This window comes from Schistocerca piceifrons, chromosome 4, assembly GCF_021461385.2.
Source record: "Schistocerca piceifrons isolate TAMUIC-IGC-003096 chromosome 4, iqSchPice1.1, whole genome shotgun sequence".
NCBI classification, from domain to species: Eukaryota; Metazoa; Arthropoda; class Insecta; order Orthoptera; family Acrididae; genus Schistocerca; species Schistocerca piceifrons.
The window spans coordinates 611,998,517-612,009,906 of NC_060141.1; positions in this window are offsets into that span (position 1 = coordinate 611,998,517).

The window sequence follows — 11,390 nt, forward strand, 5'->3', positions numbered from 1 at the left end:
ATGGACTGTGTGGTGTAATATCAAACTTTCTTAGTTCAGCTTTTAGTCACCTGAGGAACTGTAAAACTACGATCGTTGTATGACTGTATCTTATCAAAATTCGTGTTGAGCTATCACTAAGGTCTTTTATTCGGTATTGCAGAGTACAGTAATTTCAGTGGTTAAAAGAAGCAAAAGTGTGCATCTCAATTAGTTAATGTTGATCTTCTGAAAAGTTTTCTGTTCGATGAATGGATAACTGTGGCACCAGCATATGTTTATTTCCCTTTAGGTCCAAATTTCTCCTGTGCTTTCGTCCCACAATGATTTTACATTTTCCCACTTTTATCTAAAGAAACAGGTGGGTCACCGGTTGACTAACCGCAAACTTTGGGTTAGCGAAAGATGATGGCCTCAAATAAATAAGACTAGGTAGGCAGTTAGTTGCGACTGCTTTCAAGGTGTTAACCTAACATTTACCAAAAGAGTATTATGGACACTACATGTAACCTGGATCAATTCGGCCACTGATTCTGAATCCGAGTAAAGTGCGTTAACGACTGCGACAAATCAATTTTTTTGTTTATTTTTTTTACAAAATAACTGGGTGCCTTTGCAACACTACACCCTTTCAAGCATTTCTGACTGTAGCGTACATTGCTTTCGTCACTTCACAGATGAGTATTTGCTTTAACATTACTCATTACTCTCTTCTTCGTTTCAGACTGATCCTCGTATTTCTTCTACCATTTATTTTATTCACATTATGTGAGTTAAATCGTGTATAATGAAATAAATGTACTAAAGCTATCCAAACGCAGAGGAACGATCACCCTACAAAGGCCCTATTAGCTACAGAATTGCAGTAAAATGTCTGGAAAGTCCGCAACGGCACCCGTAGGGAGGTTTGTAGAAGCAACAGTAGTACAAAAGAAAGAGTAGACTTATAACATTACAGACAGGATGGAGAAATCCAGAATGAGATTTTCACTCTGCAGCGGAGTGTGCGCTGATATGAAACTTCCTGGCAGATTAAAACTGTGTGCCCGACCGAGACTCGAACTCGGGACCTTTGCCTTTCGCGGGCAAGTGCTCTACCATCTGAGCTACCGAAGCACGACTCACGCCCGGTACTCACAGTTTTACTTCTGCCAGTACCTCGTCTCCTACCTTCCAAACTTTACAGAAGCTCTCCTGCGAACCTTGCAGAACTAGCACTCCTGAAAGAAAGGATATTGCGGAGACATGGCTTAGCCACAGCCTGGGGGATGTTTCCAGAATGAGATTTTCACTCTGCAGCGGAGTGTGCGCTGATATGAAACTTCCTGGCAGATTAAAACTGTGTGCCCGACCGAGACTCGAACTCGGGACCTTTGCCTTTCGCGGGCAAGTGCTCTACCAGGAGAGCTTCTGTAAAGTTTGGAAGGTAGGAGACGAGGTACTGGCAGAAGTAAAGCTGTGAGTACCGGGCGTGAGTCGTGCTTCGGTAGCTCAGATGGTAGAGCACTTGCCCGCGAAAGGCAAAGGTCCCGAGTTCGAGTCTCGGTCGGGCACACAGTTTTAATCTGCCAGGAAGTTTCAGGATGGAGAAATATTTATCATTAATAGTAGGTTCTAAAATACAGAGAAGATATTACGAAAAAGGCTTGATTCCCGAAAGTAACTCATGGCAGGACATCTGAAATAAGGGATTCAGTTTCAGGATCTCCTTTGGAACACTTATCGACTCTAAAATGGTTCAAATGGCTCTGAGCACTATGGGACTTAACATCTATGGTCATCAGTCCCCTAGAACTACATAAACCTAACTAACCTAAGGACATCACACAACACCCAGTCATCACGACTTATCGACTCTCTCTTAAGAAAAAGAAAGAAAATGTAGGTTGTTGAATAATACCCGCAACTTAATGAGTATGCTCCTCCACTGCGCAGTTTCACCGAACGAACAAGGCGTCGTAATTCTTTTATTTATGCTACAGCATGGTGCGTCTCCTTCCCAAACATTAACAACATATTTATAGCAACCGTGCAAACGTAGTGGCTAAAGTAAAATACTCCATGACGAACCGGAATCAGTGATCAGTCCTTGCAATTATCTGAAGCAGAAGCATCGTACTCCCCCCATGAGAACACGTCAGCGTCTACGGCATAGGCAGACCGCTTGCACTGAAGAAGTTCTCTGTTATGTGACTCGTTAAATTTTCTGGTGGCTCTCAACACTCAACATTAAACTTATGATCAGAGTATAGAAGGTAACTGAGATGGACCGGTACGGAACTTCTGATGTTTTTATTGAGTGCATCGCACTAATACTCCAAAAATACACTCCTGGAAATGGAAAAAAGAACACATTGACACCGGTGTGTCAGACCCACCATACTTGCTCCCGACACTGCGAGAGGGCTGTACAAGCAATGATCACACGCACGGCACAGCGGACACACCAGGAACCGCGGTGTTGGCCGTCGAATGGCGCTAGCTGCGCAGCATTTGTGCACCGCCGCCGTCAGTGTCAGCCAGTTTGCCGTGGCATACAGAGCTCCATCGCAGTCTTTAACACTGGTAGCATGCCGCGACAGCGTGGACGTGAACCGTATGTGCAGTTGACGGACTTTGAGCGAGGGCGTATAGTGGGCATGCGGGAGGCCGGGTGGACGTACCGCCGAATTGCTCAACGGTGGGGCGTGAGGTCTTCACAGTACATCGATGTTGTCGCCAGTGGTCGGCGGAAGGTGCACGTGCCCGTCGACCTGGGACCGGACCGCAGCGACGCACGGACGCACGCCAAGACCGTAGGATCCTACGCAGTGCCGTAGGGGACCGCACCGCCACTTCCCAGCAAATTAGGGACACTGTTGCTCCTGGGGTATCGGCGAGGACCATTCGCAACCGTCTCCATGAAGCTGGGCTACGGTCCCGCACACCGTTAGGCCGTCTTCCGCTCACGCCCCAACATCGTGCAGCCCGCCTCCAGTGGTGTCGCGACAGGCGTGAATGGAGGGACGAATGGAGACGTGTCGTCTTCAGCGATTAGAGTCGCTTCTGCCTTGGTGCCAATGATGGTCGTATGCGTGTTTGGCGCCGTGCAGGTGAGCGCCACAATCAGGACTGCATACGACCGAGGCACACAGGGCCAACACCCGGCATCATGGTGTGGGGAGCGATCTCCTACACTGGCCGTACACCACTGGTGACCGTCGAGGGGACACTGAATAGTGCACGGTACATCCAAACCGTCATCGAACCCATCGTTCTACCATTCCTAGACCGGCAAGGGAACTTGCTGTTCCAACAGGACAATGCACTTCCTCATGTATCCCGTGCCACCCAACGTGCTCTAGAAGGTGTAAGTCAACTACCCTGGCCAGCAAGGTCTCCGGATCTGTCCCCCATTGAGCATGTTTGGGACTGGATGAAGCGTCGTCTCACGCGGTCTGCACGTCCAGCACGAACGCTGGTCCAACTGAGGCGCCAGGTGGAAATGGCATGGCAAGCCGTTCCACAGGACTACATCCAGCATCTCTACGATCGTCTCCATGGGAGAATAGCAGCCTGCATTGCTGCGAAAGGTGGATATACACTGTACTAGTGCCGACATTGTGCATGCTCTGTTGCCTGTGTCTATGTGCCTGTGGTTCTGTCAGTGTGATCATGTGATCTATCTGACCCCAGGAATGTGTCAATAAAGTTTCCCCTTCCTGGGACAATGAATTCACGGTGTTCTTATTTCAATTTCCAGGAGTGTATGAGTACGTGGACCTCATTGCTAAGCACTTAACACACAACGGGTACTTACTTAGAACTGACCTCGAAGCATCCATCCACATTCCTATACCTTAAGCGAGATTGCAGCATGTGGGAGAAAGGAAGGGAAAAGAAACACGGCCGGCCGGCGTGGCCGAGCGGTTCTAGGCGCTTCAGTCTGGAACTGCGCAACCGCTACGGTCTCACGTTCGAGTCCTGCCTCTGGTATGGAGGTGTGTGATGTCCTTAGGTTGGTTAGATTTAAGTAGTTCTAAGTTCCAGGGGACTGATGACCTCAGATGTTAAGTCCCATAGTGCTCAGAGCCATTTGAACCAAAAAACACGATCGAAGAGGAACAGGTCAATCTGCAACCTGAGTCCTCTCGAAGACAATGTGTTACTTATTGAACGTGTAGTGGACAATATTTAAAGTCAGTGATGAGGGTGCATTTTCGTATCAGTAAATTTCCATATCACCTTCACGGGACTTCTTCGTGCGGCAGCACATCAGATGGCTTAAATAACATTCTCTTCGCGCAAGTATTACTCCAGTCAGCATGCAACTTTGTGCAAGAGACTGAGCAAATTGAGAAACCTGTCCTGCCAGTGTTACCATTACCCTCTCATCAGAAAGTGTAACCTGCTAAACAGAACCGTAGGGATTTTCTAATAGATGGTAGACCGCCCATACATTCGAGTGTCTGTATAGACACCGTAGACTTTGTCAGACGATAGTGCCACATCTTTCCTTAAAATAAGCAATCGTATAAACAGAAAATGGTGTCACAATAGCCAATCTTGTCAAAGCAGTGGAATTTCATTGGATACGCTTTTTTATTTCCAGAATACGACGAATCTCGAAGGAATTATCCAAAAGCCACGGAAATTAGTACATGTGATACACATCTACACATAAACAAATGATCACAATTTCAGAAAAATTGGATGATTTATTCAAGAACGTCTGCAGGCAAGCCGTTGCAGGTCATCGGGACTTATTTCAAATTGGGACACATCACTGAAGACAATTTTGCTCCAATCGACGAGATTCTAAGGCGTAGAAGTCCTCCATACGACACGACAGCCAGGAGTGGTGGTCTTGGGTGCCATTTCTTTTCATAGCAGAAACCCGTTGGTTATCATCGGCACACTTACAACACATCGGTACGTCGACGATATTATACGCCCAGTTTTGTTGCCCTTCATGGTTGGCCATTCTGTTCTTATAATTCAGCCAGATAATTCCAACTCGCACACGGTGAGAGTTTGTACTGTTTGTCTTCGTGCTTGTCAAACCCTACCTTGACCATCAAGGTCGCCGGATTTCTCCCCAGATGAGAACGTTTGGAGCATTGCGGGCAGAATACTCCAACCAGTTTTGGACTTTGACGACTGGTGCACCAATTGGGCAGAATTTGGCACGATATCCCTCAGGAGGGCATCCAACGGACCGAAAACTTCTTGCATAAGGAGTCAATGCGTTACCGAGACGCTCAATTTACGAAGATTTTTCTCTTGAATAAATCATCCAATTTTTCTGAAATTTTAATCATTTGTTTGTCTGCACCTGTTCATCACTTCTAGCGATTTCCATCCGATGTGGATAATTCCATTATAATGCTTTCTTGTGTATATTCTCAAGGCACGATTACGTAATACATTCACAGTGTATGACGCTGAATTATATGTTATAGTGAAGACACTGGACCCAGCGTTGTGTAATCATGCTATCGAATTCCCCATCTGCACCGACTCCGTAATTGCCCTTCAGGCAATAATTACATGTACCCAATATGAAAGTATATTCAAAAGATCATCGATACCCTTTTCCACTTACAGAGGCAGGGCAAGGTATCATTCTGCTGGGTACCAGGGCTCGTGGGAACGCAATGTAATAAAGTAGCAGATGGTACAGTGAAGAATGGCTGCTTGGCAACAATAGTTTCTGTATTTGCTGTCCCTGTACAAGCAGATAACTCGCTGTTAAGGGATAGGCTTATGCGTCTGTCGGAGTCGTTAGGTTTGAGGAACATCTAGCTACTATCGGTGAACCAAAGACACGGCCAAGGCGTTCATCCTTCCGTCCTCTGCGGAGAGCAGAAGTCCTCCTGACGCACCTCCGGATTCGGCACTGTCCTCTGATGCATGAATTCCTCCTCCGGCCGGAGGATTCCTGCTATGCAATGCTTGTGGTGTACAGGTACCCGTAAATCACATTTTAACAAAATACGTCTTTTGTCAAGATATGAGGACTGCAAACGGCTTACCAGCTGGCCTGCCCCGTATTTTAGGAGACCATGTATCGAACGTGGTTGGTGTTTCAAGATTCTGTGTGATGTCCTACGTTCTAAACAGTGTCTTAAGTAGAAGATGTGAATGTGCTTCCCACTGATCAGCCAGACACTGTTCCCTCGTACATTATTTTAGCTGTTTCGTAAAGATGCCAAATATTTGTCTTCCGTTTTGCCAGCACGTTAGTGTATATGAGCTGGCTAGTAATTGCAACTGTCGATTAACCCTCAATGTACATAGATTTGGTGTAAAGGCTAGTTATATATTTCCCTTTTGTAATGTTCCTAAGATTTATTAATACAGTTATACGTTATTTGATGATTTGACTTCATGCTTTTTTAGTGAGGGTAGATAATACTTGCTGTATAAATCTCATTGTTTGTGAGGCAATGACTAAAAAAGGATGTAATTTTTCTGAGTAGTGTAATTTCAATTGTTAGATGTTTTGGAAAGCCAAACTTAACTATGAATACAATTTCACTATTGAAAAGGTCAGTGTTAGTAATTCACCCAAATCAGTGCCGCCTCCCTGTCCAGGCCATATGTTTTTTAAAAACATTCAATTTTTCTTAAATGTTCACATTTATCAGCGAAAAGAATTTCATGCACATTTCAAAGTAATACGGGCAGCATTGCGAAGCGCTGGGCCTGTAGCTAGTATACTTTATTCTTCTTCATGAAATACCAGAACATCTCGTGATCCACCGTTGCTGCTTTAGAGGTAAGCTAATGTTATTTATTCCTCATGAGCACGTGGACCAAAGTTACCAATTTTGAACAGGACCAGAGGATTCAGCGCCCAAGAGGCCGAATGTATTCTTCTGCGACTGTATTTCTTCATTGGTTTTGGGAGTTGCATTGTCCAATCAGTTCGAATAAAATTTTTAGCTAACAGAGGAAGTACCCCACTTGCCGTTACAACACGCTACACTATAACTCCAGCTCTGTATGCATTACCAGTTCAGGCATTCATCCAGTGTAATATTAAGAAGATTATTTTAAAGAACGTTACACTTTCATTCAAAGTGTTCCAGAGGAGGAGATTTATAAAGAGCGTTACAGCAAGTACTAGTTAAATATGCGTACAGTATATGTATCGAACAAATCTAACTGAGGAACACTGAGTGGATACTGTGGTACTTATGCCACATCCCTTCCCAAGTTTATTACATTTTTTGCTGCTACGTTTTAATGCACAGTATAGGAAGATTTTCCGAGGGACGCTAGCGAATAGATAGGGTCACAACGCAGTCTCATCGAACGACGAGCCAGATGGTAGTGTAGCGTGAAAACGGCCTGACGAGGAAGAGCCGCATCGCGCTGGAGCACAGAGAGAGAGTGGGGATTCACCTACCCCGCTGGGCGCCAAGTAGCTAGTCTTGTATTATTTTGTTTACTGTTTCAATGTTAATATGTAGCTCCAAGCGTGCCGTTGACTTTACTTACACTGAAAACTTGATAATAACAATTTCAATAGAACTCAGTTCCTCAGGAAATGCCAAATACACGTTTCAGTTACTGCCAGTGCTTATTGATGGAAAGGATGGACGAGTCACAATTGCGCCCTGAGAGGGCACGCATCAGACTGCTATGATTGTTCACTACTAGTTTACGATTGGTTTCCTAGGAGGTAATATATGAATACGTATATAAAATCTGATCTCATGTAAAGACAGAACAGTTCGTTGAAAAATATCTTGGATGACATACTTGTGCGATGTTGTGTTAATCCAAGACAGATGGTGATCGGTTTTAGATGTAGAATCACTCGAACTAGTGTGAAGTGCAGCTGCTCGTAAAGACAGAATAAGTTGTTAAAGTTGCCACTGAAAACATGTTTGTAAGATCTCATGTTGATTCTAAGATCGTCTGAAGCATTTTTTTGTGATTTGAGGTGTTCGGGAACTAATGATTTATGACTGGGAATCTTGTTATGCATATTCGCGATAGACTAGCTCTAGAAATCGCTTTACTTATTTTACGATTGGTGAAATAAAACAAAAGTAGTTGGCATCCTAACAGTTCACGTACGCTTAGCATTTAAACCTACCCACATATCACATTATTATGCACCGTTTATTGCATAAGAGTCAGCGCTCGCGACCGACGGAGAAAAAACCAATTGGCGCAACATCTGCTAGACTCGAAGTAAGCAAGTCGACTACAAATCACTTACGAGAAGTAGGGGGGGGGGGGACGCACTAGATTTTCATCTGTAAATTAAAAAGCAGTATCATTGTACCTCTTCGTGTACATATTGTGACAGACGATATTTCGGGCATTAATTCACTTCTATTCTGTGATAGTGTTACACTTGGCATCCCTATGCATGAATGTGTAACTAAAGTTGCAGACTATATATTGAGCAAGTGCCCAGTGTTATAGTGTAGCAATAGCCATCAATCGTATGAGACAGAATAATTTCTGAGCACTTCCTGTCAGGTTTAATTGTTGGGTCACTATACTTTCTCAAACTCTCCGAAACAATTATATGATAAACGGCAATTTTAGAGTCTTACCCAATCTCGAATAAATTTCTCCTAATGCCAAAGAAAGAACCCCTTGTCACGCATTTGTCACGAAAGATATTTAACTATTGCCTAATGAGTTCCAGTCTTTCCGAGAAATACGTTTAACGGCTTGCAGAAAGCATCCTTTTCGTGAATCTTTTGTCCATCATAGCGGTTTACAAGGTATGGATGTAGTTTTAGATGCAGAAGGCGCAGTTTGACAGTTTGCACATTTACTAATAATCTCCAGAAATGAAAGAAATGATACCGAGAGAAAAAACGTTGCGACTGAGTGAGCATTGAACTCGTAATGTATGGACTGACAGTGTAAAACTTACCCACTTTCCCACAGAAGTTCGTAGCATGAGGACGTTAAAGCTGACACAGGTATCTCACTTAATAAACAGCCACAAATTTGGTAATAAAATCAGAATGCAGGCACAAACTATATTCCTCACTCGTATCAAATCAGGAACACTAATAAAATCAATACCGTACACATGCTAAATGGGGAATGTTGATAACGCATAGAATAATACGCAAGTCCTTGTTGATACAAATAAGAATAGAGATTTTATTTGTTAATATGTTGCCAAATTTCTACGTGTTTAATGCATAAGTAATATGATTTCTCTTACGTTCTTTGATTTTAACAACCAAGTTCAGCAGGTACTCTCAGTGTCTATTAAGTCTAATTACTATCTCTACTTATAAAAGACTGACTGACTCACTCACTCACTGACGCATCATCGCCCAGCCCGGAAGACTAAGGGTAGAAACTTGAAATTTGCTTCGTTTAAGAAGGTGTGAAATAGGGGAAGAAGGGTTCTTTTTGAAAATATGCGCTATTAGGGCAATTTTGAAGCTGGGCCTATGGGAAGTGGTATTTAGTTTCTCGGTTAGAAATACGTGTTTCAGCAAATTTGGAAATTTAACCTCTATGCGGATGAAATAAGGGATGAAAAGTTTTTTTTTAAAATATACCATTATTAAAGAACTACTAAAATATTTTTGAAGGTATATGTATGAACATTGGTATCTGAGTTCTCGGTTACAAATAAAAAAATACGGGTTTCAGTTTCTTTGGAAACTCAGCTCCTAAGCGGGTGAAATAAGGGATGAGGTGTTTCATGAAAATTTTCATTATGAAAGCATTTTTAAAGCTACATCTATTTGAATTTGGCTTCTCAGTTGGAAAGAAAAAAATACTTGTTTCGCTGTTTTTGGAAATTCAACCACTGTAGGTTGTAACAGGGGTTACAGTTTTTGTGGAAATATTTCACTATGCAAGCATTTTTGGAGGTAAAACTATGAAAATTTGTGTTTGGCTTCTCTAGTAGAGCAGCGGCCTTTCCGCAGTGGATACACCGGTTCCCGTCAGATCACCGAAGTTAAGCGATGTCGAGCGTGGCCGGCACTTGGATGGGTGACCATACGGGCCGCCATTCACTGTTGCCATATTTGGGGGTGCACTCAGCCTCGTGATGCTAATTGAGGAGCTACTCGACTGAATAGTAGCGGCGCCGGTCATAGAAAAACCATCATAACGACCGGGAGAGCGGTGTGCTCACCCCACGCCCCTCCTATCCGCATCCTCAGCTGAGGATGACACGGCGGTCGGATGGACCCGCTGGGCGACTTGTGGCCTGAAGACGCAGTGCTTCTCTGTTAGAAAGAAATAGTACACTTATCACTGGTTTTGGAGATTCAGTCACTAAATGTGTGAAATACAGAGTGAAACGTTTCATTTGCGAAAGCATTTTAAATCTTTGGAAAATTGTGATTGGCTTCTCGGTTGGAAAATAAAAAAATACGTGTTTCACTGTTTCTGGAAATTCAGACCCTAAAGGGATGAAAATGGTTCAAATGGCTCTGAGCACTATGGGACTTAACATCTGTGGTCATCAATCCCCTAGAACTTAAAACTACTTAAACCTAACTAACCTAAGGACATCACACACATCCATGGCCGAGGCAGGATTCGAACCTGCGACCGTAGCAGTCACGCGGTTCCGGACTGAACGCCTAGAACCGCTGGACCACCGCGGCCGGCCCTAAAGGAATGAAATAAGGGGATAAATATTTTTAAGAAAATACTTCGTTATATTAAAAAAATTAAAGCTAAATCTATGAAAACTGGTATTTCAGTTCTCAGATATAAAGACATATGTATTATGGAAACATCACCACAAAAAAGCAAAAGACATAATTAACAAAATTTTTGGACTCCAGCTACCTGGTCGCTTTTTGGTCAGAAGTATGTTCGGAAAGGACCATGCTTCTGTGACCTTAATTAGCGTGAAATATTTAGAAATTGTTGCAATTTGTGAGCAATATAAAAATTCGAGTACAGAAAAACAAAAAAAAAGGGAATCTATCAAGGCCATACAGCCCATTCGAGCGAAGCAGCGGGCCCTAAGCTAGTATTTCAGTAACAGTAATGTTCAGTGCATCTGGCACAATAACAACAGTACGAAGAAATAACGAAAGAAAATTCCCTCATATCGTACAATGCTGTGGTATTTCCTATAAAAACTAACCACACTGATGTCACCTTTACATCAATACTGGCGGAACTCCACCTGTCTGAAGATGTATCCTTATGTGAGGTCACCTGCAAAATAAAGTACGACTTTTCTAGAACGGCTTACGTCCGTCGGCAGAGAGCCGTACACACGTACGTGGTTCTCCTTGTGTTAATTTTTTATGTTTATCTTTTCCGCAGGGTCACGTTGTAGTAAAGTGTGAGAGAGAACTCTATGTGGGCGTTTTATTTTGATCTAAGGTTGCTAATTGCACGCTAGGCAGGGGACGCCGCTCCCCGCACGGGTTGCTGCGTAACAGCGGTCACAAACCGGCACC